The sequence below is a fragment of the Hipposideros armiger genome, unplaced genomic scaffold (genome assembly GCF_001890085.2).
Source record: "Hipposideros armiger isolate ML-2016 unplaced genomic scaffold, ASM189008v1 scaffold_156, whole genome shotgun sequence".
Lineage (NCBI taxonomy): Eukaryota > Metazoa > Chordata > Mammalia > Chiroptera > Hipposideridae > Hipposideros > Hipposideros armiger.
In genome coordinates this window covers 3,415,404-3,438,723 of record NW_017731506.1, presented here as the reverse complement: position 1 = coordinate 3,438,723, position 23,320 = coordinate 3,415,404, and the positions used below count along the sequence as shown (strand labels likewise).

At 36.7% G+C, this 23,320-nt stretch overlaps 1 long non-coding RNA gene across 2 annotated transcripts in view; it reads left to right on the top strand.

Moving 5' to 3' along the window:
- LOC109387397 (uncharacterized) overlaps positions 1-23,110 on the top strand; it is a 43,987-nt gene extending 20,877 nt beyond the window's left edge. The window contains exons 2-3 of one of the 2 annotated variants that reach the window (XR_002124980.1): positions 2,224-2,364; positions 23,043-23,110. This is a non-coding gene — a long non-coding RNA (uncharacterized LOC109387397). Of the gene's footprint in view, positions 1-2,215; positions 2,365-23,042 lie in introns of both variants that reach the window. The other variant, XR_002124979.1, reaches the window with a different exon arrangement.
- Positions 23,111-23,320: the final 210 nt, after the last annotated feature.

The following is a 23,320-nucleotide window of genomic DNA, read 5'->3' as shown; positions in this document are numbered from 1 at the left end:
CCCTTCCCCCAATTCCCCAGTGCTGTTCCCATCTCCCAATTCCCCAATAAAAATCTTTAAAATAAAAAAAAATAAATAAAAATGTATACCTTTAAGGCAGGCTCCTGTATCATATCATAGTAATAGGAAAAGTCTTTTAGGTTTTAAGTTCATATTTAGTTTGTTTTATTTAAACTGTACACTGTGGTGATTTGATATGCTTATACATTCTGAAAGGATTCCCCCCATCTAGTTAATTAACACATCTACCACTTCACATATTTATTTTATTTTTATTTTTTTAGATTTCACATATGAACGATATCATACAATATTTGTCTTTCTTTGTCTGGTTTATTTCACTTATCATAATGTCCGCAAGTTCCGTCCATATTGCTGCAAATGGCGTGATATCGTTCTTCAACATGGCTGAATAATAATCCACTATATATGCATATACCATATCTTCTTTATCCATTCATCATTCATTAGTAATTGGTAGACACTTAGATTGTTTATGTATTTTTGCAATTGTGAATAATGCTGCAGTGAATATGGAATGAACATAATCCCTTCAATATCTTTTTTTTATATCCTTTGGATAAATACCCAGAAATGGGATTGCTGGATCATATGGTAGTTCTATTTTTTTATTTTTTGAGGAACCTCCATAGTGGCTGCAGCAATTATACTCCCATCAAGAGGACCAAGACTGATGGAAAGGAGCTTATCCCCTATGCTTTGTCCTAGGAGTTTCATGATTTCAGGTCTTACATTCAAGTCTTTAATCCACTTTGTGTTGATTTTTGTATGTGGTGGTGTAAGATAGGTGTTCAGTTTCATTGTTTTGCATATGTCTGTCCAGTGTTCCCAACACCATTTGTTGAAGAAGCTGTCCTTTCTTCATTATGTTTTCTTGGAGTCTTTGTCAAAGATTAGTTAGCCATATATGCATGGGTTTATATATGGGCTCGTGATTCTGTTCCTTTGGTCTATGTTGTCTGTTTTTATGCCAATACTGTACTGTTTTGATTACTATAGTTTCATAACATAGTTTGAAATCAGGAGGTGTGATGCCTCCAGATTCATGAATATCTTAGGTGTTCTTTGTTTTCTGAGGCTGTATCTGTTTATTATTTAGTTTGCCTTCAATTTTGAATAGGTAGAATGTGATTCCTCAATACAGGCATTGGTGTAGTTATGTAATCTGCCCAAGTGATTAGCACTGCTTTTCTCTCATCTTCACCAACAGTGTTCACAATTTTTATTTATTTTATTTTATGCTATGTCAGATTCTGCTGCCATGGTCACACACACACACACACACACACACACACACACACACACACCATATCTTAACAAATTTAAATCTAAAACTTTTCATTTTAAGCAGAGCTTTCTATCTAAGCATGCATTCGGTATATTTTATTTTCTAAGGAAAGTTCATTGTCCTTCATAATCTTCTCATATTTGTTAAATTGTAAAATACAATTAAAGTACTTAAGCGTGTTGTTTAGAATAATGTCACAATTTAAACTACAATGGAATCTAATTCTAACTTTACTAATTAAAAATTTGTAATATTTGACTTGTTTAAAAAAATCAAATTGAAAATATTTAACCTATTTTAAAGAACTTTATTGTTTCAAATAACTTTTTTTCGTATTATAAGGTAAAACATTGTCATTGTAGGAAATATAGAAAACACATAAAAGTAAAAAGAAGAAAATAGAAATCACTTGTATTCATATCACACAGATATAATATCATTCATTACTTACATTTTACAATATTTCCTTTCATGCTTTAATGTATATTTTAATTTTGTTAGTATGCTAGGATAAACTAATAATGGACAGCATTTACTGATCATGTATTATGAGCTGGCATCATGCTAAGTACTTTGCATATATTACCTAATTTAATTATCACCAGGACCTTATACAAGTAGATACTATATTATTCCCATTTTATCTATAAGGAAATTGAGGCTCAGAAAAGTTTAGTGACTTGTTCAAGGTCATGCACTGAATGTGTCTGAGCCCACTTAAGATGTAGGCTGATGTGACTACAAAGCCTAAAGCCTATATTCTCTACCATTACCCTGACCTGTTTTTTCAATAGATTATGTGAATTTCCCCATATAATTAAGTATTCTTCATAAAATGATTTTAAGGGCTGTAAAGTGGTCTGTTTTGTCAGGAACACCATAATTACTTTAATCATATCTCTTTAGATGTTTAGGTGCTTCCAACTTTGAAGGCGAGGACCATGTGTGAGTCATCTCAGGAGCCCTGGCATCTAGCAAAGTGTCGGCACCTTTGTTCAGGCTCAAGATGTCCACTGAATAATTAGTTGGAGAGAGGAAAAGGAAATTCATCTAAGGTAAATGACAAAAATGTGGAAGGCAGGCGGAAATAAAAATGACATGTTTGTGGGAAAGTGAAGGAAGAATCTTACTCAACAGAGAGGATGTATATTGAAGAGGTTGGTTTTCATTAGACTCTCTGAATTGTAAAGAACAGAAACTCATTCAGATCAACTTTCTTAAGGTGGTAATTATCAGTAAGGAAAATAGCGATACCTCAGGAATTCAAGTCTAGAACTATTATGGGCTCCCTTGTAATATGCCTTACTTTCTTTGTGCCTGTTTCAGGGCATCTGTTTGCTTCTCTTCCAATTTCCAGCTGACTCACACACTCTTTACTCTTTTGGGCTCATATATTTTCTTTACCCCATGGATTGAGTCAACATTTCTGCTCACTCATGGCTCAAAATTTGCCCATCTGTCCTTTCTACCTTATGACTTGAGTTTGCTCCCAGAGCTAAATTGAAAGGAGCAAAGACTAATGTAATGAGGATAGTGGTTCTCGGAATAATGTTGGAAGCAGAAGATAGGTGTGAAGATTAGCTCTTCATTAGCTCTTCACTCCAGTCACAATAGACAATGTACAATTCTCTGTCCCTTTGAACATGCTGTTCTCTCTGTTTGAAAGACGCATCTTTAAAAGTTGCTCTTCTGTTCTCCCACAATCCCCTGTGTATACTTCTAGCATAAAGCCTAGAATTCCTCATTGCAATTATCTATTTACTTTGTCATGACTATATAATAAATTTTTCAACAGCAAGGAGAATGAACGAATGAGTGAAAACCTTAGTCAAAATTTATTTACATTTATTTTACACTAGCACCCATTTATTCACTCATACCATAATTCATTGAATATCTTTGACAATTTATAAGGGAGGCTCAGGTAAATAGGTTGTAAGAGTGGATAGGTCCTACTTTGCCCATGGGTAGATTCGCAAACTATCAACAGCTAGTACAAAAGCTCTTGCAATGCTTCATGTTAATATGCTTTTAGACAAAAAGAACACTTTAAGCTTCCAAAAGTAGGGGGAAAAGAGGAAAAAACCAAAAATAATATGACCAGCAGTGGTAAAGAGTTATTTCACACCTAAAACGCTGAAGACAACTTCGCCAACCAGACTCGATTATAGTGGTACCTCTGGTGTACCATGTAGGCGGACCTGCAGAGGGGATTCAGAGCCTGATAAACATTTTGCTACCTTCCTCCCATGTGACACACCTCTTTAAGGACAAGATAGTGATTTCTCAATGTTCTACAAACGGGCACAATAATGAACACCTGCCTGGCATCTTATCTCGTTCCTTGCTGCTTTTCCTATAGTAACGAAGTAGTCAGCCCTAACATGATTTTTTTTAACGAAGTAGTCAGCCCTAACATGATTTTTTTTAAGTGTGGAATAGTCTTGAGATAGGATTATTTCCTAAATAAGTATACAGAACAAATACAAAGAAAAGAATACATGGTTCTCTTAATCATTTTGTTACCATCTTAACTTTGATCTTATTTTTCAAATGTTTTTTCCGTACTAGAAAGAAGGCATGTAAGGTATTACATATTGTTCAGCACATTGCATGGCATAGAGATAAAAACAAAACAAAACAAAACAAAACAAAATCACCAGCTGTGGGACCTAGGCTGTACCTTCTAGGAATGTACAATATATTAATTTCAATGGTATCATTAAAGGGTGAGGTTTTTCTATTTTTCACTCTGTCATCTTTCGCATGTTGGTTCTTGCCCTGAGGCTTGTCCTCATATGACTGGCTACAAGCTGATATAAGATGGTATGTCATCAAGTTGAAGAAGAGGAATCATTTTCTTCCATGGGTCTATTATTATCAGCTAGGACAAACTTCTGCTTGAAAGCCCCTAATAGACTGCCTGTCATGTCTCATTGGCCCAAATTGCTTCACATGCCCACACCTAAACTAGTCATTGGCAAGGAGAATCGATGACAATAATTGGCACCAGTCAAGATCTTTGGGGTTGGGGAGGGGTCTAGCCTCCCTGAAGTCACAAGGCTGCCCTAGACCTGAGCAGGCAGGGGTTCTCTTAGCAAGGAACAAATATGAGGTATGGGCTACAGAGAAGGATGGCCACACAAAGATGGCCTAGGGAATCAATAGGGCCTGCTACTCAGGTCTACAGCAGAGCAAAACAAACACACACACTCAAAAAGCACAGTATCTGGAGCCATTTAATATAAGGGCAGATAGCCCCACATGTATTATCATTCTCAAAGATTTATCATGTGGCTGCCTGGTGTGGTGAGTAGGCCATAAGCTTTCCAGACAGGCCTGGTCACTTAGCAGTGATTTAATATTAGAGAAATTAACTTCTCTGTAATTCAACTTCTTCCTTTATACGATAGGGATAACAGTGCCTACTTCTAAGAGCTATTATGAGAAAGAAATCCTATGGTGGACATAAATGGCCTAGAGCACTATAGGCATTTGCGTGTATATTCCTTTCCCCATCTATTGAAATTACAATAATTCATGAATATGATTTAAGTCATCAATGAAATGTTAAATTGTATTCTGTATTTTCTGTTTGGAAGCAGATATTTAATATGTATTGGAAATATTTTTGTTAAATCTGATTAAATTAAGAGATTATAGGATCATAAAATATAAACACTCAGTTATCCAGATGCCCAGAATGGCTCATTAATAATAACTTCCAATATTTGAGAACTTACTAATTCTATGTACATTATATACATTTTCTCATTCATTTTTTTTTTTGACTGTGGGTGGGAATGTGCTGTTGGTATCAGTGGATAAAGGTTAGGGATGCTGCTAAACATCCTACAATGCACAAGAAAGCTCCACACAACAAAATACCTCAAATTTTACTATAATGCTATGGGTAGGTCTTAGTATCTTTACTTTATAAACGAGGATATTGATCTTCCAAGATGTTGAGAAGCCCAAGATCACATAGCTAGTAAGTATAGTACCTGACTTTACCTGATTCAAAAGATTGTGTTCTTTCAACTATAGCATATTGCCTGAATAGGGTGAGAGTATGTCAGTAAAAGTGTTATTAAAGATTTATAAGATCCATTTACAATATCTACAAAAGATATAAGGTAGTTGGGAACAAATCATTAAAAATATTAACAAGTACTTTAAGGAGGGAATAAACATATTGAAAGATATTAAAAGAGATTCAAATAAATTAAACCAAATTAAATATACAATGTTCTTGGGTAGTTAGTATAATGCTGTATTTTCTGAGAATATTGAATTCTTCTATGAAAGAAAACAAATGAGATCAGTGAAACTCTTTAAATGTGTTAAGTATATAGATAAGGAGTTAGTATGTAGCACATGTATGTGTTAAATGGAAAGGGAAGCAAGGACCAAGAGATACTTAATATTCATGAGGCACTAAAAAACTAAATATTCATGATATACTAAATATGCAAGAGGCACTTAGTATTCAGGATACACGAAGTATATGTCGTGTATGAAACCACTCAGTATTCATGAGGCCTTAATTCAACCACCCAATTTTACAACCCATTCTGGCCCATGTGTCCTCTACCTAGTAAATACAAATGGAACTCAAGATTAGTCAACAGGCTAATTGAAAAGCTACAGCTGAGACCAGGTATACTTTCCCCTGAGTTTCTCCAATGGGGCAATTATGTATCATTGGTTTAGGGCACCTTCTGTCTGGGCTGCTTTGCTCAAACCACAAGTCTGGTCCTGGTAACCACACCACCAGTGGGAAAGCTCATTTGGTGGAGAGAGAACAGGAGCCAGGTACTGTGGGCCTTCCACCCAGCTTGGACCCTATTCCAAGTGTGCTACCTACTCCTCTCTTTCCCTTGTTTCTCACTGTGTGTTTTAAAGTGATTCAATAAACCATGTTATTTGAGCATTTTAATTTAGCCATAAGCCTTTCTGTTCTATGATGTCTGGAATAGTTTGCCTGGTATACTTAGAGGCTATCATGGCATCAAGGTAATTTCTCACATGGAAGGAAGATTCAATATATGAAAAAGTCAATAGATTCAATGACATTTCAATCAAAACCTCAATATAACCTTTTGCTTGTAACTGACAAGCTAATTCTAATGTGTATATAATGCAGAAGAGCAAAGGTCCAAGCTCAGCCAAGACATTTCTGAGGAAGAAGGGAAAAAATAGAAATGGGTGTTAGTGGAAGCAACTGTCCCATCATATAATAACACTTATGATACAGCTTTATTTTTATTTTAAACCTTTGTTATATGGTAATAAATTTACCATTATATTGAATTTTAGCAAAAAAATACTCAAGACATACTAAGTGGCATCAATTAGATTTAAGTATAGATAAATTAGACTCTAATGGCATTGATGATATAAAAAATTTATTACAAAATGTTACACAATATGGCATACAAAACATCTTTGTTGTTGATAGTGTAAGCCACAGGAAAACATATCCAAACATTGCAGCAAAAGAGTTAAGACCATATAGAACGGGCATGTGGATAATTATACCAATGAAACACAATAGCGATATGTGGGAACTATGTGGCAATTGCCTAATAGTGTCAAAAAGATGGATTCACTATCTGCTAGCAGTGGTGACACAGAAGAGAAAAGTGGCAGGGGCTTTGGGTATCAGCAAGGGCAGATTACATTGTCTCAATCAGCTAAAGCAGCAGCCAGAAAAGTGATGGATACTATTGTGCATACAAGATAAGGGAGTAGTCTACAGAGTGCAAAAGAGTCACCCCCTGGTGACCCCAAAAACAACCTGGGGACACCTCAAGGAGCTGGAGTTCTTGCAAAGTTGTTAGAGCCAAAATCAGAGAAATACTGCTGTTGGATTATGACTCTCTTAGTCCCAGCCTGAGGAGGATGAGATTGTTTGGACTATGTAAATTTTTATGTTTTATGTTTTTAAAAGCCCTTTTAATATGAGGCTATTTTACATAATTCTTGTAATATGTTGCTATAGGGTTGAATCCTATTCCCCTTAAAAGATGTTTGAGTCTTAACCCTCAGTATCTGTGAATACCATCTTATTTGGAAATAGGATTTTTGCAGATGATCAAATTAAGCTGAGGTCAATAGGATGGGCCCTAATCCAATGTGGCCTCATAAAAAGGGGAAATTTGGACAGAGACAGAGAGAGAGAATGCCAGGTGAACTTTGGAATGATGCTGCCACAATCCAAAGAACCACTGGAAGCTAAGATAGAGGCCTGGGACATGGGACAGAGCTTTCTATAGTGTTTTCAGAACGAGCATGGCTCTGCTGACACCTTGGTCTCAGATTTCTGGATCCAGAACTATGAGACAATGCATTTCTGTTGTTTCCGGCACTCAGTCTGTAGTACTTTGTTATGGCCTAGGAAACTGATACATATGCCAAGCATGCATTGCTTGTTACAGATCAGTTCTTTGGGAAACAGACTAAGACAAAGATTTTCACTTAAGGTTTATCAGGAATGCTCTTGGGAAGAACACTGGTAAGAGTGAGGGGAGCAGGGTTGATCAGGGTTGGTCAGCAGGGTTGGTCAGTGTAGCTGTAACAGAGGCCTTTGACAGAGTTTATGGGTATGGGATGATTCTTCTGAGTTGTGCTAAACTGAGGTTGGGGGCTGGGCATTTGTGTACCCACATGGACAGGTCATTGGAAGCTGTTCATCCCTGAGAAGAGCATCTAATCTTGGGCAAGGCACATCTCTTCAGCAGAGAACACTTCCCAGTGAGGGACTCAGCTCTGGGCTCTCCATAGCTCACACACTTGGGGTTGGTGGGAATGAGTGCTTTGGTCCTGACGGGGAGATGTGGGTGATGCACCAAAGCATCTACTGCATTATTGGATCATTTTTCCTTCCCAACATAAAACCCACATGTACATAATCATAAACTTATCATTAAGTCTATCTTAAATTGAGGTAGTGAACTACTCTTAGAATCAACTAGTGTGGTATTTATAAAGCTTAGTAGGCCTTGTTATATGTCCCAAAGGAAATAGTTTTCAGCTCATGTGCAAAAAGAAGTCACTTTAAGGCACAGTAGTATGAACTGACCACACAGGTTTGTGGGGTCAAAAGGTAGAAGGCATTATGGAAAGGGGGAGGAAGCTTCCCCTATGGAAACAGTAAAGTGAGGAGATCTGGGCAGAGCACCAGAAAAAAAAAAGGAAGTTAATTTTGTTTGTTTTTAGATACTAATTTATGGATGGGAAATACTCTTTTTACTAAAAATGGTGTAAATAATATTGACTGGGGTGTTCAGAAGTGAGGGAGAAAGCTTTGGGAATGGGCAGGGAAGTCTTTACAGAGGAGTTTGAACTTAAACTGAACTTTGAAGAATGGCCAGGATTTCCATAAGCAAAAGGAATTTGTTCCACAATTTTTCAGGGAACTAGGATGGGTTTTGAGGATGAGTATGAACAGGGTGAAAATGTTTTAATGATCTTGGTACATTAGATTGCATTTTTAGTTGTTGTAAAGTTATTCTGTCTGATATTAGTATAGGCACTCCAGGTTTTTGTGGTTGCTGTTTGCCTCTTCTATCCTTTTACTGTCAATCTTCTTTGTGTATTTGAATTTAAGTGTGTCTCCTGTAGTCATCATATAATTGGATCTTCTTTTATTTAATCCAGTTGGACAATCTCTGCCCTTGATTAGATTGTTCAGTCCATTCACATTTAATATCATTACTAATATAGTTGGGTTTATATCTGCCATTTTACTGTTTGTATTCTGTATATCTTATGGGTTTTTTTCTCTATTTTCCTTACTGCCTTCATTTCATTAAGTAAATGTTTTCTAATGTATCATTTTAATTTTGTTAATAATGTTTTCCCACTACTTTTGTTGTTATTTTCTTAGTGGTTACTCTAGGGCTTTACCATATGTGTCTTAATTTATCAGCATCAGCTTCAGATTTATTCTAACTTAATTTCAATGAGATATAGAAACATGACTCCTATGTAGATCTATCCCTCTGCCCCCTTTGTGGTATTATTGTTATATATAGTATATCTAGAACATCTATAAATGTCATAAACCCAACAATACAGTGTTATAATTATTACTTTATATAATTTTATGTCTTTAATGAAGCTAAGAGGGGAAAGGAGAGCAAGTATATATTTGTGAATATCAATATATTCAGACTCTTAGCTACCTCTTCAGGAACTAATAAACATATTCAGAAGTGTTCCCAAATTTCAGGTTCATTTTCTGGAGTTCTGTCTTAGCGTACATCTTGACCAGTACTTCTTCATTCACTTGTTAGCTTGCTGATGCTTATGATCAGATGTCTTATATTTCTTGCAGAGTTGTATTTACCCTGGGTGAAAAGGCCCATAATGAGTGATCTGATCTGCCACCATTTGAATCAGATGACCTCACTCTGTTTTGTAAACAAAAGTCTTTTACTTAATGCTACTCTACTACAACCTTCTTTATTTATCAAGTATTGAGTTTTCATTTGTAGTCTCTTAAGTTTATTTTATAAAGATGAAGAAAAGCTTATTTTATGGCAAATGTTATCCTGCTTTCTTGAACTGATTAAGGGAAAAGTGATTGTGTAGGCAACCTCCTTATTAAATAAAAATGCAAAAATATACCCAGTTTAGAGCAGAAAAGAGCTTTAAAAGATATTGTCCAAAAAAGAAGAGAAAAACACTTTCCCTCTGAGTTTCCCCTTGGGGAATTTCTCACATTGCTTTGGGCCACCGGTTCTTGCCTTTAAAATGTCCAGTCCACCCAAATGTACAAAAAAACCATCAATCTCCCAGTAGAAATGCTATCACTCTGTGTGTGTGTGTATACGTACACACATATGTACGTATACACACACACACACACATGCTTTTTACAAGTTATAAGTTTGTACTAATACTGATAGTTCCAATCAAATGTCACAGTGTCTTTCTTATCTTCCTAATTCCATATTTATATCTCCTTTCTCCAAGAAGAAGAGCCCTGGCTTTCAATGGGATGACTCAAAAGCCAATTCTACCTACTTGCTAGAGCTACACAGCTATAATCTGCTTAATGAAAGCTAACTTTCTTGCCTTTCTTTTTTTTCCCCTTTCCTATTTTACTTCCCCATTCTCTGCTAGAGCTCCTGAGATTCACCTCCCAAGTAAACTATCTGCACACAAATCCTTGTCTCAGGATATGCTTCTGGGGAAACCCAATCTAAGACACACCCACCCAACTATGCACTGATCACAAGTACCAAGAAATGTCTTGCAAAAATTACCAATATTTACAGGCTCAAGGCACAACATTACATTACCAATATAGTAGGCTGCATGAAGAAATATAGTACAAATATATAGTACAAATATAGCACAAATGTAGTATAAAAATATAGTACAAATTCAGTAAAAGTTTACTTTCTCACATTTATATTTTAACATTCAGCTCTCCCATTTTTATCATAAAATAGAACTTTACTATTAACATTAGGTTTCTTTATGAGTTAAATTATAGGCTGTACAGCTAAGGAAAGAAGGGAAAAAGGAAAGGAAAGCAAAGAAGGAAGGAAATAAAGCATAGGAAAACAGAGAAAATAAACCCATCTACAGGGTAAATGTTCTATCTGTAAATAATCGTTGTGAATCATATATATTAGCAATGTGTCATTTGATTCACAGGCCCATGCCTCCAAGGATAAAATGTAGGAATAAGTGAACACTGGAGCCCTGATTTTAGTCTCACACAAAAAGGAGGTAATATCACTTCATCACATGAGTTATTTGTGGGGAAAAAAAGTTTGATTTAGGAAAAAAAGCCTTATTGTTTGCCTGTAATCTCTGGTTCAGTTTTAAGATAGAAAGGAATAAAAACAGGAGCATTGTTATATCAGTACCTGTTCTTTGCATGACATAACAAAACATCTCTCAACCTTTTAAAGAATAAAGAAAAATGCAAGTCTTTGCTTTAAATTTACTATAGAGATAGAACAAAAACATAATAGAGAAAACTAAACAGTTTAAGGAAAACTGTATTTAAAATTAATTATAGTTAAAAAATTAGTTGTCTTGTTGATGATAGCCTTTCTAACTGGTGTGAGGTGATATTTCATTGTGGTTTTTATTTGCATTTCTCTGATGATTAGTGATGTTGAGCATCTTTTCATATGGAGAGGCTGTGGAGAAAAAGGATCCCTCATACACTGTTGGTGGGAATGCAGACTGGTACAGCTGCTATGGAAGGCAGTCCTCAAAAACGGTCCTCAAAAAATTAATAATAGAATTACCATATGACCCAGCAATCCCTCTCCTGTATATTTACCCCCAAAATTTGAAAACATTTATCCATAAAGAAATACGTGCTCCAGTGTTCATTGCAGCTTTATTTACTGTGGTCAAGACATGGAAACAACCAAAGTGTCCTTTGATAGATGATTGAATAAAGAAGATGTGGAATATATACACAATAGAATACTATTCTGCCACAAGAAAAGATGAAATAGTGCCATTTGCAGCCACATGAGATTATTATGCTAAGCAAAATAAGTAACACAAAAAAGTCGAAAACCATATGATTTCACTGATATGTGGGATATAAAACTGATAGCAACTAAGGAACAAGACAAACAAAGAAACAAAAACTCATAGACACAGACAATAGTAGTTACCAGAGGGTAAGGGAGTAGGAGGGTCATAGATGAGGGTAAAAGGGATCAAATATATGATGATGGAAGGAGAACTGGCTCTGGGTGGTGAAAACACAGTGTGATATATACATGATGTATGGCAGAATTGTACACCTGAAACCTATGTAACTTTACTAACCATTGTCATCCTAATAAACTTAAAAAAAAGAGAAATATTATTACAGAATAAAAGATAAAAATCCAAAGGCAAAAAGAAAAAAAAAAGAACATCTTTCCGTTTATCCTGATTTCAAATAAAACATTCATGTTTAAAAAAGTTGGAAAGTGTTAAAAATCATGGGGTATTTACAAAAGTATTCACAGTAAGACTCCTTACATATAGTCTACTTCATTTTAGAAACACAAATGACATTGTAAATTAGTAGGAAAGACCCAAGCTTCTTAAAGTGGAAATGCCGTTTGATCTTCTGTATTTCTTTGTACAGAATATTTCTTCATAAAGAGATGTTTTGGTGAAGAACAGAGAGTACAGTTATTTGTGAAGCTGTCCTTTAATGGAAAGGTTTCCTATGACTCCCTTTGTCAGGCTCTGAGGTACCCTTCCTCTCCGAGTTGCAGACATCTTGCTCCTCAAGTCTTTAGCTGTGTCTGGGGTGAAATGAGTAGATCCATTACCTGGAACCAGGATAGTGCTATTTACCTATTTGACTATCACCTGCCATTTCAACACCTAAAATCCCAAATAAGTCATGCAAAACAACCCTGAGTTTACCATAGCCATTGGATTTGGCTGTTGTCTTCATTCAACAAGAGCTAGCTTTCCAAACTAGGTTCTGAAATCAAAAGACCTGGATTTCAGTCCCAGCTCTGCCACTATTTTTAGTGAATGAATAAAGAGAAGGTGAATTGTCTGATAAATGACCCTAGAAGTTCTCTTTGGGTTGTGTCTGGATGAGCCAGTTCGGGCAGGGGACCCCTTTTCTGTCACCAGTGGAAGGGGCTGCGTCTGAACCAATGTGTGGCCCCAGTGGTTTTCTTTCTCCCCATTGGGAAAAGCTGCACCCTAACCAACTTCCCACAGGAGCTAACAACTCGTGTTTACAGACAACTGGCACCTAAGCCCAGACGGTTTAGTGTCCAAGCCCAGACATTGTGCTCCTACTTATAAGTCCGCTCTCATCTTGCCCTGTAAAAGGGACAGCAACAGAGTGTGGGATCCCTGTCTTGATGCAGCCCTATTATGCATCCAGCTCCACCCTGGCTCCACCTAGCTCACCTCTTTGCAAGCTGTGCAGAGAATGGGGACCCTTCTGCCTGTGGCATACACCAAGTGATAATGCTGATGTTTGCAAAAGCCTTTGGCTTTCAGTGTGATATCTAAGTTCTTTGACCCTTAGTTTCCTTACCTGTGAAAAATGAAAAAACAGTACTTATCTCACAGGATTGTTTTGAAAGTTAAGTTTATTCATTCAACACATGCATGAAGCACTGAGTTAGCTTTCATGTTCACTTTTGCTGCACAGATTAAAATAAATCACCTTGGAGCACGTTGTGGTATCATGAAAAGTGCATGGACTTTTGAGTCACAGATTTGGCTTTATATTCCAACTTTGTTGCTTTTTGCCCCTGTGACCTTGAGTAAATCCTTAGTTCTCTGAACTTAAGAGAGGGTAGGAGTACTAAATGAGATGATATCTATAAAAGGATTGAGTACATGTTGGTACCTAGTACATGCTCAATAAATTATTAATTTGCCTTCCTGCTTCCCCACATTCCTTTCCCCCTTCCTCCTTACTTCCACTCATTCTTGCTTTCTTGCTTCTCATGCCATTCTGACTTCTCCTTCTTTGTTCCACCTATTCTGACTTTTTCACCCTCCAAATATTCCCCAAACTACAATTGCACAAATTCCTAATATACTGCATGGAACACAGGAATGAATCCTTAGTTGAGGTGGGCATAGAGCTGGGTGCCCTTCCTGGGGAGACCCGGACCCTACTACATGGAGAGGTTGGACAATGAACACCCATCTTTGTAATGCTCACTTTTAACTCGTCAAAATGTCCCGTTAACTCTCACATCAGTAGCCATCAGATTTTCATCTTCATTAGTATCTGGGCTATTCTGTACTTCCCTTGTCTGCTGTGTTTCTTTTTATATTTCTTCAGAGTGCAGCTGTCATTTGGAGGGGTGTAGTAAATAAGTCAGTAATTCTAGCACAGAATGCAAATATTGCCCCTCCCCGCACTGTTTCAGCGTCTGAGATGGTATTGTCATTTCACACACTGGGCTTGCTGACATCAGTGGAGCCGGAAGGTCTAGGGGAAATTGAGACTTGGAATTAGACATTCTCTTGAGGTACTAGGTAAGCATAATCCAGTTGAGATGATGATAAGGGCTTTGTTAGGATGGTGAAGGGGCTTTCTCTCTAGGGGTCTAACTCAAATGGTTTCAAGCCCCAGGCAGATAAGCAAAGTTATACAGGGGCAGGTGTAGTAAAACAGGCAGGGCTAGAGACTGTGGCAAACCGGAGAACATATTTTTGGCCCACAGATATTCATATTTTAAAATTTCAAATACTGACTATGCCAAACTAGCTATGTTAGTGGGTCACATATGCCCTATGGGCCATCAGTTTGTAACCTCCCCAGCACTTACAGAACTTGGGTTCTGGTGAATTCGGCAACAGAAATTAGTGGTGAGCCAGAGAAAGGGCATGCAATATGAGGGAAGTGAGCCAACAGTTAACAGGGCCCCAGTTCCAGGGATGAGAGTGGCAAGAAGCAGGCTCAGTGAAAGGCTCCAAGGCCTTTGTGACCATAGAGAGAATAAGACAGAGTTCCCAACCAGGAAGTCTGAGGGTATGAAGGTGATGATTACGGCTGGGAATCTGAGCTAGGATGCAACAAATGGCAAGACTCGGTATCACTTGTTAATGAATCACTTGCAAGTTGAACAAATAATTCTTTTTTTTTTAAAGATTTTATTGGGGAATTGGGGGCTGAACAGCGTTGGGGAATCGGGGAAGGGGAACAGACAAGTTGCTGTCGTTTTGTTCTTCAGTCTAGTTGTGGAGGATGTCGCTTCACTGGCCCATGTTGGTATTATTGCGCTCTTCCCGGGTGAGGCAGATCAGTCGCCGGCTTCTGGACGGCCGCTCACTGCGGCTGCTGGCCGCTCACGCTGGCTGCTGGCTACACACAGTAGCCCATGGCAACCCACTGCAGCAGGGGCTGCAGCCTACGCCGTCGCCGGCAACTCATGGCAGCCCAGCTCCAGGTTGAGCTGTTGTTCAGCATCTTAGCTGTGGAGGGCAGTGTCACTGGCCCTCTTATGTGGGATCTGAACCAGGGCCCTCTGGTGTCCCAAGCCAGCTCTTAACCAAAGCGCCACTCGGCCAGCCCCAAATAATTCTTAAATCCCTTAAAAATATTTTTATTGCTTCTTAAACACTGATTTTAATGATTGCTTATTATAGAGAACTTAGAAAATTCAGAAAACCGTAATGAAAAAAACCTTTTGAACTGTCTTACTGAAGAGAAGGCAGCACTGTTTTTAAAGCTTAGGATCAGGCTGTGAATCAAGAGCTTCTGTCTTTGGAAAGAGGACTTGGGGATCTGGGCACAGGAAACTGGGGTAAGAGCTGGAAATGAGGCTGACCAGGCTTCATGAATTATCTAGAGCAGGACTGATCGCAGACGATTTCAGATAATTTATAATGATTTCTGGTTTGAAAATATTGTAGTCAGGAACCGAAATATAAAATCTAGCTCTCGTCTCGTTAGAGCTTCAGTATTCATAATATAACAATCTCTTTTAGGAACTGTGAACTCAAGTTGTTAAATATTCACATTTTACTAAAATGCATGTCCTAAATTTCTTTTTGGAGATTATGAACTATTTGGGATTATACATACCGCTGCTCTTTCACACCACGGATTGTATTGGCTTAGAATAATCTTGGTTTGGCTAAATATATGTATAGAAGAGTATGAATCTTTTTGGTCTTTAACTAATGATCTGTTTTATACAATAGTTGTGGGCCACTGAACACATTTTTAGTTAAGAGAATTTCCAGGGCAAGTAACAAGTCAGTTGGGACTATAACTATACGCCTTGGGTCAAAATTAATTGTTGTCAACTGATATGTTACCATATTGAATTCTAATCCTGGAGTTTGTATACAAAAATTGTTATTCAAATGCAAGAACAAATGCTTTAAAAAAAAAATATATATATATAGTTTAGAAGAGAAACATTCTACTCAGTGGAGAAAATTTCAACTTGCAATTCTCTGGGCTAGTCTTAAACTGCACTTATACCTCTACTAAAATAAACAAAATAAATCACACATCATATACCCATATAGTGGCATTTTCACTGAATAGGGGCTTTGTGTATAACATGTCTCCAAAATGTAAAATGTAAGATTTCCCATGTGTGACTCCACAGTGCGTCCACTCAAGCATTCTAACATCTGATATTCTGACATTATTTGTATATTTAGTTTTTCTTTAAACTTCCTCTTTTTTTTTGGCAGTAGTCACATCTGCTTCAGCAATTTTGTGATTTTTCAACTTCCTTCTGCAAAACAGGTTTAAAAACATGCATGTTGCTTATATAATATGACCATTATCTCTTTGGAAACTTAAAATAAAGGAAGTAAGAGATTAAGTTATAAGCATTCACAAGAGAATTAATAGCAAGCGCATTGTGCTCCTGGATTTAGCTCAAGGTATTTATATAGTAGAAACAATCATTTGCAGTGGTAAACATCTCTAGCTCAATCATCAGTGGATGTTTAATGGATTACTTAAGAAATAGCAACTCAGGAAATATAAATTCTATCCATAGCTCTTTCTGATATACGTAATTTCATGATGTCAAGTCATTCATTTCACTCTAAGTAGTCTCAATTTTGTATATTATGAAATTGGGGAAACTCTTAATAAATGCCCACCTAACAGTGTGGAAAAAAATGAAAGAAGCTTTATGGTGTCACAGAAAGAGCAGTAGCCCCAGAGATAGAAGACCTAGCTTTTAAGCATAGTCTTGTCATTTAATTGTTACTTGTCACTTGTCATGTTAATTTAAACAAGCCACTTCTTTTCTGGAGGCTGTCATTTTTCCTTACCTGTCAAATAGAGATGATAATAATATACATCTTATTTACCATGTGGCTGTAAGGAAGAGCAAAATGAAATAATGTTGGTAAAAAGACTTCATAAATTGTAAAGTGCTATGTAAATGTAAGTTTTAATTTCAGAAATAACATCAGGGCTTTGCTATAGTTTCATCTGCTTCAGAATGGAATTCAGTAAAATGGTGCGTATTTGACATATTCAAAAGGGTTTGTCAGTGGCAAGGCTACATCCTGTTCATCTTCACAGGAATTTTGAGGTTAGTATTATAATGAAATTGAAAGGATATTTATTTTAGAATTCTATTTCTGTTAAATCACATATATACATATATGCTATTTCAATGATTTATATTTGTTTTGAGAAATATCCAATTTCTCCTGTTCATATGTTCTTCATTCCTTTCACCACCAGTTCTATTCCCAAAAACAATAAACTGAAAACAGATACAGAAGCACCAGTGGTCACCTTCATGTTCCAGACCTCTTGGAAGTCTACAATATAATCACACAGATTTGAAAAGATCTCATGAGTTGGCTGTAGTAAAAGCTACATATAGCACAGTGATGGTTCATTTTATTTGCTGCTCCTTCTAAAATCAGGTAATCCCCAGGTATTTCTAGGGTATAGTCAAATCTCTGTTGGTTTTTTTTGTAATCAAAAACATATTTAATATCAGCATTAATTTCAAATCTTCATGTCCATTCCTGTCCTCTCCTCAATAATCCAGATTCTTATATCCAGCTGAATACTTAATACTTCTACATAATTTCAATGTTGGTCCTTGATACCCCGTTTTTCCAGACATGTTCATCACCCCAGCCTTCTCTATCTCAATTGATGACACCAATATCACTTGATTACTCCAACCAAAAACCTGTGAGTTTTCCATTAGCCTGTATATCTAAATTATCAGCCAATCTTTTGACTTCACTTTTAAAACACATCCTTAATCTGGTGCATTTCTTTTCATCCTGTTCTCATTCCAATCCGAGCTATCTCTCTCTCTCCCTCTCTTTCTCCCCCCCCCCGCAATGCACGCACACACTCACACTGTTTTTTTGGAACCATCTAAAAGTAAGCTGCAGACATGATGCCTCATTACCCCTAAATACTTCAGCGTATTATTCTCCATTACAAGGATATTTTCTTATACAACCACATACAATTTTTAAAACAAGAAAATTAACATTGGTTTAATGCTGTTATCTAACCTAAAATCTTATTTAAATCTCTCCAATTGTCTAAATAAAAGATATTCAATTTTAACTGCCTTAAGTCTACAGAAGAAGCATAAGTACTGCCTAGCATGGAATAATTGGCCCATAGATGGCACTATTGCAGCCTTACTTCTCCTAATTATTTATGTGGTACCTTTAAGAAAATACATGAAAGAAAACGGGAACTTGGTTCTCTCTAGCACTATCTTTCTATCAGGTCTTTCATTAGTAACGTAAAATGTCTGGTCTTCAGTTTCCTTAGCCATGTAATGAATAGATTATAGAAGATTATCTCTGAGGAGCCCAGTGGTTCTAGACCTCCATAATTCATGACAGTGGTTTCTGCTTCCGTATTTTTGTATCAAGCTGAATTCTAGCGCCATTTTGAGGCTCCTTGTTAATAGCTGGGTTCATTGTGTCAAGGATAGGGTGATGAAAGGCACAGTTTTTGAGCTCAAGGTCCTTGCAAGTTACTATAGGAACTCACATGCAGGGTTGTTGCTGTGGCGGAAGCAGATGAGCAAAACCTGTCCTCTCTCTGCTCAAGGAGTTTGACACAATATACTGATTGTGGAACTTCAACTTTCAAAACTGAAAGTTACTTAAAATTTACATTTGCAGCATTTTCCTTCAGGGATATTTAAGTACGAAGAGCAAAAGATAACTGCTAGAATGCTTTTAAGCAAAGTAGGTATTTCCCTCGATATACTACTTAGATTCAAAACAGAACAATTTAAAAGGAGAGCTAGAACTTTTAGTTGTTAGCTCAAATGAAGAATTGCCAATTTGATTTGTTAGACCAAGATGCTCTCTGGGGCTCAAAGCTGTCAGAAAGGAGGTGTTTGTTCCTCTAAAATTTCAAGATTAAGATTTTTATCTCCTTAGATAGATAATGTATGGAATGAAATCCATAAGCCTAGACCATAGGTGTCAGCTTTGAAATCCCTATTGGGGTAGTGCGGTTCCCATAGACAGATGGAAGTCTATCATCTCTTGGTAGGGCCTCCCCATCCATCTTCTTCTTCTTCTATTATTATTATTATTTTTATTATTATTATTATTATTTAAATTGGGGAACAGTGTGTTTTTCCAGGACCCATCAGCTCCAAGTCAAGGAGTTGTTTCAATCTAGTTGTGGAGGGAACAACTCAGTGGCCCATGTGGGAATCGAACCGGCAACCTTGGTGTTATGAGCACTGTGCTCTAACCAACTGAGCTTGTCGGTGGGCCTCCCCCCCCCCATCCATCTTCTTTGAACTTTGCTTTTCTCCCTCTCTTTCTTACATCTCACCCCCATTTACAGGTGTTTTATTTTGCATGACAGGTAATAACTTTCTTGGGTACTACCTCATTCTCCTTATGTTGAAAATTTCAGTTAATAATTTTCTCTGTCATCCTTCCAGGCAATTGTAGAAATGAACTTATTTAACGTGGCTCTTTGACAGCAGAGGAAGGAGGAAGGAAGGGAAGGAACGACAAGATGGTTCTTCTTCCTGGTACTAAAAATGCTCTGGGATGATATCTATACAATCAAGGAGGATGATACTCAAAAGTGTTTAATAATCAGTACCACATAGAACCCAATTGTCTAATCAGAATGAATGCAAATAACAGGGCTGGTTCAGGTTCCTGGAAGCCTCCTCCTGTGCCACGTGTACCTCTTTGTTTGCTAGATCAAGAATAGGAAAGGTGCAGCTCCAGGAAGCAGATGTTATAACCCAGCATTTTAATAATGGATGTGGCTGTATCTATGCACATTGGCTGATTATTAGGTCTGCACTCAATGGTTTCATGATATAATCCCTCCGAATCCTTTCTTCTCCCATGTCAATAATCACTTACAAGTCAAGGCAAATGATGCTTCCTTATGGGTGAAAGGGGAGTGGTGGATTTTATTAGGTGTTTTAAAATTTTATTATGTTGCTTTTGACATGCAAATACTTTATAGTTTTATATAACCATAAATTTTTAATTTATGCTTTTGTTGCATTGCCCTTATGCTATAAAGACATTCCTCATGTATCAGCTAAATATTAAACTATATTTTCTATCAGTTTATTAAAGATGATATAATTTTTAAATTCAACTTTTTGTTTGCTATCTATTTTAGTTTTTGATATTATGTGCAGCTCTAATCTGCTTTTTATCCAAAGATCCAGTCTTAACATCATCCTTTGAAAAATGTGTGATTTCCCCATGGGTTGGTATTATATTATTTTTTCATGTTTTAGGTTTTTCTATATGCTGTAAGAGTTATAAGAGTTCAAGAGTTATCTATTTTGTTCCATTAATTGGTCTTAATTACCATTGATTCACATGCATTACTCTCTAGGAGCAGAATAAAATGCCCCTCTGGAATTGTACAATATAGCTGCCTTGTCTAGAAAAGAGTGACAGTGTTGAATTTACCTGAGCCTGTGCTCCTGGAAAAGAGCAAAGGTTGATAAAATTTCCATCCTTTGTGTTCCAGACATGGCTTGCAACAAAGAAGCACTTGTTCCCATATATGTCATCATATTATATAAGACTCAAGGATGTTATAGGGTTTTTTTAATTTACCTTATTTACCTATAACGAGGTCACAGGCAGATCCCCAAATTCGCATTCATGAATGATCAACTGAAGGATTTTGTCTTGATCAAGGGGAACAAATGCTTGTTAATCAACATTTGTTTTAGATTCTTTCCTTCCTGCAGGCTGCTGAACCTTGACCCGTTCTCAACCTGAGCCAGCATACAATCTCTAACAGCCTCTCCAGAGAACAGGCCGGCCTCAGGATTAAAAAATGCTCCAATTCCATGCTCTTTCTCCACTACTCCACACTGGGTTCTTACTAGCCTGTTCATTCCTTCTATAAAGGAGAAGCTTGCAGATCTTATGGTAGAAGTTCTCGCTATTGCAGTAAACCTTTTTCCTCCTTGCAATTACCTTTTCAATAAAATATATCCTTACTAAATCTGGATTTGTTTTTTATTTGAAAGGATCCACTTATTGCCTTTTATTACAAATGTCTTCTTTCCTCTTGTCATATATTTATAAGAAAAAAATATTTTGCTAAATCTGGCCCATACTCGATTTAAGTTTTTAAAATACTTTATTGAGGCATACATAGTTTATATATAATTACTGCATCCATTCATTTAAAGTAGACAGTTTGATAAGAATTGGTCATTTGTATTTGTATAACCCCATGAAACTTCCACTATAATCAATATATGGAACATTTCTATCGCCCCTAAACGTTTCCCTGAGCCAACTTGCATGCAACCATTTTTCTGCCCTTGGCCCCAAGCAAACACTGATCTGTTTTCTGTCACTATAGATTGGTTCACATTTTCTAGAATTTTATTCATGTGGAATCATACACTGTATCTGACTTCTTTCACTCAGCATAATGATTTTTTTTGGATTCAATGACATTGTTACATGTATTAATAATTATTCCTCTTTTTCTGTTGTTGTTTTGTGTTATTCCATTAGTATGGACATAACTACATTTTGTTTATCCACTGGTTTATTGATGAACATTCATGTTTTTTCCCCTCGGGTTTTGGTTATTACACATAAAGCTACTAAGAACATTCAAATACAAATATTTGTGTGAACATATGTTTTCATTTCTTTTGGGGAGGAGAAAAAGGGCTAGGTCCAAAGGTAGGTGTATATTTAACTTTTAAGAAACTGCCATAGTAGTTGTACCATTTTACATTTTTATAAGTAGTGAATAAGCGCCATTTAGGTTTCCACTAACATTATATGCTGTAGTAGTCCCACCCTTATCCATGGCTTCGCTTTCTGTGGTTTCAGTTACCTGAGATCAACTGCTGTTTGAAAGTATTAAATAGAAAATTCTAGAAACAAACAGTTTATAAGTTTTAAATTGTGTGCTGTTCTGAGTAGTGTGATGAAACCTCATGCTGTCCTGCTCCAACCCACCTGGGATGTGAATCATCCCTTTGTCCAGCATATCCACTCTGTATGTGCTACCTGTCCTCTAGTCACTTAGTAGCCATCTCTGTTATCACATTGGTTATGCGGGGGGCGTGGGGGGAGAGAGAGAAAGTTTTATTGCAGTGCATTGTTATAATTGTTGTATTTCATTATTGTTAATCTCTTACTGGGCTTAATTTATAAATTAAACTTTACCACAGGTATGCATGTATAGGAAAAAACATAGTATGTATATATGTATAGGGTTTGGTACTGTCCATGATTTCAACCAGCCACTGGGGGTCTTAGAAAGTATCCCCCATAGACAAGGAGATCTACTGTAGTTTGGAAGGAAACAACATGTTTACTATTCTCAGTTTTTCTACAAATACTTATGCTACGCAGTTATCAAAATCTTTCATATCACCCAGGGAAGTTTTATTTCTTTTCTTCAAATAGGACTTGCTCACTTCTGATTAGGGTTAATCCTAGGTATTTTATGTTCCTATTATGAAAGGGAACTTTTTTTAGTTTTATATTTTAACTGCCTACAATTGTCTCTTGTAAAAAATATCTTTATTTTTCAGAATGGTTTTTGATTTATGGAAAAATTGTGAAGATAGTATAGAAAGTTCCTTTTATTAAAAACTGGCGAGGCACTCCAGTTTCCCATTATTAATATCTTACATTATTATGATACATTTGTTACAATTAAGAAGCCAGTATTAATACATTACTGTTAACAAGGGTCCATATTTTATTCAGATTTCCCTTATTTTTACCTAACGTCCTTTTTCTGTTTCAGGATCCCATCTAGGACATCATGCTACATTTTGGAATCATCTGCCCTTTGGCTCCTCTTGGCTGTGAGAGTTTCTCAGAGTTTTTTTTTGTTTAAAGATTTTTTTTTTTTAATTGGGGAATTGGGGGATGGGAACAGTGCTGGGGAATTGGGGGAAGGGGAACAGACAAGTTGCTGTCGTTTTGTTTTTCAAATCTAGTTGTGGAGGACATTGCTTCACTGGCCCAAGTTGGCACCATCATTGCGCTCTTCCCGGGTGAGGCAGATCAGTCGCCGGCTTC